Genomic DNA, 7543 nt, shown 5'->3' with positions numbered 1-7543 from the left:
TTATCGTCCCGCTCTTTCAACGTTAACACGAGTCCTCCCCGAGCCTCCTCCATAATCACCTCCTCGCATCGACGAACCGCCACTTGCTCTCATTGTTCCTCCTTTACCTACTAGCCTTTTTACCACTCCTCACTTCTGTCAAGAACTGATCCAAACCAAATGGGTCAGCTTCTTCTGCATCCTTTTCAAATTCCACGGGCTTGTCTCTCGGAGCAGCCCTCTCGGAAGTTCCCGCAAATTGTTTATCGGGTTTGAAACGATCCGTTTTCAATGTATTATTGAACTGCTGATCTTCACCGCCATAAATATCAGAATCAAGATCCTTCTTAGGCTGGTAAAGAGTCGAGAGTGTCGGCTGAGCAGTAAACAAGCCTTTATCATACACATTATACTGATCATCATTGGCAAAACCAGTGTCCATCCCTTTATCTTGGTTGAATAGCCTCTGGTCGTACATAACCTCACCTCCTCTTCCAGAATTTGCAGAAGCCATGCCGAGAGCCACCTTCTCAGAAATGTCACGATCCCTATCTCTCGTAATTTTACGTTTCTTTCCAATTGCAGCATCTTTACCCTCCAGCCTTCTCTCTTTTTTTCTATCTTTACGCCTCTCTTGACGAATTTTCTCTCGGCGTATCATGCCTTCTCTTTCCTCCCTGCTCTCCTTAGGCATATTTCTATCTCTCTTCCTGACTCTTCATAAACTCGAATCTCAGCATCATCCATTTCAATTTCACCTCTCTCGGAATGAACCGGAGCTACGGTACCAGCCGACCGTGCTTTTGCAGCCAGCCGTTTTAACTCCAACTCCTTCCTCTCTTTCTCCTTCATCATCATCTCCTTCTCAACCTTCGATCTCATCGAAAGAGCTTCCCTGGCCTTGTGCTCTGCTACGTAAATCGCCTCCGACAGTTTCGCGAAATTATCGTTAATCTGAACGAGATACTCAAGACGTTTATCCAGAGGAATCGTATTCTTCGAATTTGAGATACTCAAATTTTCGTGTCTGTTCGATTGAGGCCTTTGAATGAAAAGGAAAGCTCAAGACATGACGTGGTCGATTGGGAATGTATCAATGATACCACCGTCATATATAGGAATAAACTTTCAGTTTCGAAACTTTGTCTGGTTTAGAAACTCAAAGTTTGAAATTCTTCCTCATCTCTTTATTAGCAACTATCTCATTTTGATGTAAACTTCTGCTGCATATTTGTTTTGTTGGCTGCATTGGTACATATAATAGATAACCTCTTTCGGTTTAATGATAACCTGAAATGTTTTTTCCTCTGCTACTGGGTTCATTGGGAAAGTATGAAGTTGGTATGTCTTCGATGTTTGCCAATTATGCTTACCTCCTTTCCTCTGCTACTGGGTTTAATGATAGAGTTTTTAAGAGTGATTGCCCAACAAGACAAGTTTATGACGAAGCAGCTAAAGAAGTCTCACTTTCGTTGTCAGTGATATAAATTGTGAGTACATCCTATTTTATTTCTCTCTTGTGCGATTGACCTTGTTTCTGGAATTTACCTTCGCACTTCAGACTATGTCTATAATGTTAACTACTGTTTTTCAGGTAGTGTATTTGCATATGGGCAAACGAGTAGTGGAAAGACATACACAATGAGTGGAATCACGGAATACGCTGTAGCAGACATATTTGACTACATACAGAAGGTAAAGGAGCCTAAAATGTCTTAGTTTTCGGCTTTTCCATTTCTGCTCCTTTGCATAACATTAGTGACTCAACTGCCCAACGAATCATGTTTTGTGCAGCACAAGGAGAGGGAATTCATCTTGAAGTCTCTGCTATGGAGATATACAATGAATCAGTCAGAGATCTCCTTGGTGCTGATATCTCTCCATGAAGACTCTAGATGATCCGGAGGTAAATCTCATTTGGCCAAGTTTGTAATGATTTAGAGGTTTACTATACTAATGGTTTGTGTCTTTGGCAGAGAGGAACTGGCGTCGAGAAACTAACAGAAGAAACTCTTAGGAACTGGAATCATTTTAAAGATCTTTTCTCTGTTTGTCAAGGTAATGATGGTTAATAAGCTAGGTATAGTTTCAATTCGTAACTCATGATTGCATAATTTCAAATCTATTTACTCTGTGGCAGCCAACTTAACAGGGGAGATTCCGGATTCATTATCTAAGTTGTCAAATTTAGCATTGTTGGATCTCTCCAAACATTACATTTCTCTCTGGCTTGGTTTATTTCAATGTCTCGGGGAATAGTCTACAAGGCGAGATACCGAAAACACTCAGTTCTAGATTCGGCAATCCGTCTTCTTTTGCGAATAACATGATTTGTGTGGGCAGCCGCTGGATCGAAAGTGCGAAAACTCCGAGATCGGAAAAAGCTGATTCTGCATATTTCTGATTCTAACGGGTTTGAACTTTTATGTAGTAAGGAAAAAGATGATGTCCGTATTAACATGTTCGTTTTGCCCCAAACACCCTAAAATAATAGAAAATATTTTTGAAATATCCGAACAAGCCGGAATGCGCTCTAAACAATAAACGAATACAAATGATTCAAATGAGTAATCCAAACGTTTTGATATTATTTTCTTCTATTCTGGTGTTAAACGCAGCGTTTTGGTGGTCATCGTCACAAGCTCAACGGAACTCCGACGAGATCGACGCTTTAGATTCATTCAAGCTCAGTCTTCACAACCCATTTGGGGCTTCCTCCATGTGACTGGCGTGGGGTTTCTTGTACGAACGATTCCGGCATCTCTGTTCAGTTGCAATCTTGTTCGAGTTGTTTTTTTAAAGTACAATTCGTTCTCCGGCGAGTTACCGGCGGAAATCAGTAACTTGACTCAGTTGCAGATATTCAATGTTGCCAAGAATCGGCTCTCCGGCGAGGAGTGTAGTGAACTTGATTTAAATTTTTAAATCCCCACCTCAGATTTGGCAATGGCCGATGGATATGAATCGTTTTTCCCATGTATAGGAAGAACATATAAAGGAAGAACATAGTAATTAGACCAAAAATTTAAAAACATTCTGATCCGAATTAAAAACAGTAATATGGCCACTCAGTACGGAAATCCATAGATAGAGGCCAAGGCCAAGTGATGTTTAGTTGGGGATTTCTATCTTGATCAGTTTCCCATACCAACTTCCACCCGCTTAATTTGAGATTGTTGGTCCGAATGACGTATTTTGATTTCGTCTCCGGCATCAATATGTTTATCCCCAATGTTCCAGTAACTTAACCATAATGTAGAAACATTCTCATCTTCATTAAAGCCCTTATACAAAGGCTGATAATGCCAACTTATTCTCTTCGTCTGATTGCTTATTCTAATGCGGTTGAAATTATCTGATATATATAGAAAACAGATATTCAAGGCACGTATCTTGCAACCAGGTTTTGATGGCACCACAAATGACATGGAATCCCCCTCATGGATGTTGTAACAGTTCGGAACCTTACTTACTGGGAGGAAAATGCTACATATGTTAAATTCATACATTACCTGCAAATAATATTTATGCAAACAATTAAATGAAATAAATAAATACAAATGTTTACATCAAAAAAATAAAAATACAGTTGTTTAATTAATTCACCAAGAAAATTAAGATTACCTTGAGTGGAGTGTTGTGTATATATGTTTCACCGTAATAATTTGTTAGATTGACCTTGATGCGTTCCAAACATTCTGATCTGTACAGTCCCAAACTTTCTATAATGTGTGAATCTACATGTCCTATTGTGTCTAACTTAAACCTGCCTTCAATCTCCACCAATGAAACTGTGTTGACAAACATATAGCTTGATACAGCTTGATACAGCTTTATGAAATTGGGATTTTTTCCACAGATATACAATCTTTCAAATGAAGTCTTCTCAAAAGACTTGGAAGCTTCTGAATATCTTTGAGCCTTGTGCACTTATCTAAAACAAGTTTCTCGAGCTGGGTAAGGTTACTTATATCAGCAGGAATACCGTAGAATAGATTACCAGATAAATCCAAGCGTTTTAAACTACCGAGGCTAAAAAGACCCAAAGAAATATCATCATCAGATAAATTGCAGTTTTGAAGTCTCAACTTAGTAAGAGAAGAAGGGAATAAATCAAGAGGATTTTTTCTAGGTGACCACCAAGATCTGATATTTGAATAAGTAGATCGAATAAGCGATAAACTGAGTACTCCCTCTGAGTTTCTATCACTAGAGGAAAATTGATTTGAGCCGAATCCACTTAGATCTATCTCTTTTAACCAATCCATTTTCTCCAAAGCCTCAGGTAACTCAACAAGAGATGAACAACCCGATAAGTGAAGTTCTTGAAGAGATGTTAACACATTGATATTCCATGGAAGCTTCTTCAGGTTTTGCACCATTTGAGATTTAAAATCTCTAGCCTTTCTAAACTTCCAACGAAGGCATCAAGCGTAACTAATTTTGTACAATCTTCCATTATCAAACTCTTAAGACAAGGCGTACCGGAAAAGTTTGGGATCGTAACGAGTTGATGGCAATGGCTTGCGTAAAGAAACTTCAAAGCTGGAAGCCTCTGCTCAAAGACAAAAGTTAATCATTACCTATTGTGACACAAGATACTATAAGAAATTAAATTAAAGTACTAATATACCATGTCTCCTTCCCAAAGACGTTCAACTTTGCTATAAGATACATCAAGAGAAACCACCTTCTCCAAACAAAAATCTGCGGGTATGCATTTCATTGGAAATCCATGCCACAAAGCCATATCAGATTCTTGGGTAAGTTTTTGTGATTCCCAATAAGGTTGCCATAATTCAGCTTAAGTAGCTTCACGTTTTGAAGCCCTGTGAATGTATCAGCGTCTACATTTCTCTATTTACATAAAGGAATCGTTAAATGTTAATATTCATCACTCGCTTCTAAATACGACATTCAACAAAAATTCATTCATACTTACAGTTACTTCTCCAGATTTATCTGCCTTCAATGAAGAAAAGACTAGAGTACTGATACCTTTCACTCTTTTAGTGCTCTGAAAAACAAGAATATACAATTAGATATCTTCTTCGAAGAAGTTCATCACATATGCAATGAGTAGTAGTTCTTACAGTTCTTTCTTTCAGGAAAGCAGATTCTTCCATATCATTCCATATTCTTCTACGTTTTCCAAGCGGATGCTTCCATATTTTCATAAAGGAATCGTTCAATGTTAATATTCATCACTCACTTCCAAATCTGACATTCAACACAATTGATAAATACTCACAATTACTTCTCCAGATTGGTCTGCCTTCAACCATGAAAAGTCAAGAGTGATACCAATCACTCTTTTAGTGCCCTGCAAAACAAGAATGATATACAGTTAGATATTCTTTTGCGACGAAGTTCATCACATGTGGAATGAGTTGTAGTTCTTACACTTCTTTCTTTCAGTAAAGCATATGCTTCATTATGATTCCATATCCTGCTACGTTTTCCAAGGTCATGGAGTGATTCCTGACGAACAATTTCTCTCCCCATATCTCTTATTAGGTTATGCATAGAGAAGCGACCTCCTTGAATATTCAACAGACACCTTTCAACTAAATTTTCAATTCCTATTTTTGAGTAGTGACCACAACCATCGAGAATCTCAACCATGTTGTCATTGTACTTCTCGTCAACAAAAAAACACGCAATGTCCAGGAATATACTTTGGACATCATCATCTGATAGAGAATCATAGCTTAGTCGGAGAACATCCAGAATTTTCCTATCTGGAATTGCTTTTAATTTTTGTAACATATTCTCCCATACACCTATGCTTGTTTTTTTAGAAAAGGAAGTCCCCAAAACTTTAAGAGCTAATGGAAGCCCTCCACAATGGTAGACGATGCGTTTTGAGCTCTCTAATAAATCCTCAGTAGGTTGGTCTTTCCCAAAGGCATGCCAACTAAATAGTTTAATTGATTCTTCTACGTCTAATTCTTGGACTGCAAATTCGGAGACTTCATGAGACCTCAGAGTCATTAGATTTTTATGTCTAGTTGTGATGATAATCTTGCTGCCCGGGCAAAGCTGTGGTTGGCTTCCAAATATTTTCTCTAACTGCTCTTGTTCATCAACATCATCAAGAATAATAAGGAGTTTTTTACAATGTACGACATGATCTCTTATCTTCTGTATTCCTCCGTCTAAACTATGTACTTTAACTGGTCTCTTTATGATATCCGAAAGGAGTTGTTTTTGAATACGAATCAAACTACTTGTCTCCTTTGCTGCATCTCTAATATCTGCCAGAAAGCTACCACCATCAAATCTCTCCACATTCTGATTGTACACATTCTTGGCAATAGTCGTCTTCCCGATTCCACCAATCCCATATATTATCGCAATTCCAGCTTGTTTTGACCCATCATTTAACCATGAGTTAATGTGTTTTGTTATTGAATATCTTCCGACAATGTAGGTTGGAACATTCAATATCGGCCTTTCTAACTTCTTTTGTACCTCTTTCACTATGTCGTGAATAAAGTCAGCCTCATGCCTACAAATCAAACTTAAGATTTCAACTAAATGAATAAAATTATGCTTTTAAAATGACATGTAGAGTTTGTATAAGGAATTTATCACCTATTCTTTGAATCCATCCTGAAAGATCTGCAACTTCCTTAAGAGCAGACCTCCACTTTTCAATCTTGTCTTTCTCATTCTCCAATCTCTTCTCATGCTTAGCAAATACTCTCTCAAAAGTACCCCGCTGCCACCTAATATCAGCCGGATCGACACGGTAGAAAACTGGTAAAACAGTATTTTTAGTTGCTCTCTTCTTTTCCAAGATCATGACAAGCTCGTCAAGACACCAACTGGAAGATGCGTAATTTTCCGATATAACTATGATGAAAACTTTTGATTGTTTGATTGCTTTTCAAGTTCACCCTTTATAGGTTCCCCTTTACCAATTTCTTCATCGTCTCTATAAGTATGAACTCCTTCACGTTTCAAAGCATGGTAAAGATGGTCGGTGAAGTTCGTACGCGTATCTGCACCTCGAAAACTCAAGAAAACATGGTAAGCACATCGAGATGATGATATATCGTCCCTTGCCGTGGCGGCCATTGATCACTGCAAAAGAGACATGTCAAAAATTCATGTTTATTCATCTCAAAAGCACTAGCGATGGAGTGGAATGATTTTTAATATAAGTAAAATCATGATCACTAAATAAAACAACTCGTACTTGAAATGCAAAAGCAAGATATATGACAATTGAAAAGGCTTCGAATTTGGAGAAATATGGAAATTGGAACTTTCAAGAAAGAGAAAAGAGAGGACCTGAAGGAGATTTTTTTTTACCAATTAAAGGAGACTATTTTTTTATAGGAAAATTAAAAATCCTTTAATCTATTGTCTATTTATAATATTTTTAGGTTTTGCATTCGAAATAAAAATAATTATTCATTAAAATAGTGATATCATGTTAGACATTGACAAAGGGAAAAATAATAGTGAGTCCGAATCGAAATAAATTTTTTAATATATAAAAAATTAGAAAATATACATAACTTAAGGATGATTTATAGGTTGGGGATAAAATAAA

At 37.5% G+C, this 7543-nt stretch overlaps 2 pseudogenes; both read right to left on the bottom strand.

Moving 5' to 3' along the window:
• On the bottom strand, positions 1–1302 carry LOC139881699 (SNW/SKI-interacting protein A-like; annotated as a pseudogene).
• A 1811-nt stretch (positions 1303–3113) lies between these two features.
• Positions 3114–7062, bottom strand: LOC139881698 (disease resistance protein RUN1-like; annotated as a pseudogene).
• Positions 7063–7543: the final 481 nt, after the last annotated feature.

The sequence above is a fragment of the Rutidosis leptorrhynchoides genome, unplaced genomic scaffold (genome assembly GCF_046630445.1).
Source record: "Rutidosis leptorrhynchoides isolate AG116_Rl617_1_P2 unplaced genomic scaffold, CSIRO_AGI_Rlap_v1 contig183, whole genome shotgun sequence".
Lineage (NCBI taxonomy): Eukaryota > Viridiplantae > Streptophyta > Magnoliopsida > Asterales > Asteraceae > Rutidosis > Rutidosis leptorrhynchoides.
This window is presented reverse-complemented; position numbering and strand designations above follow the sequence as displayed.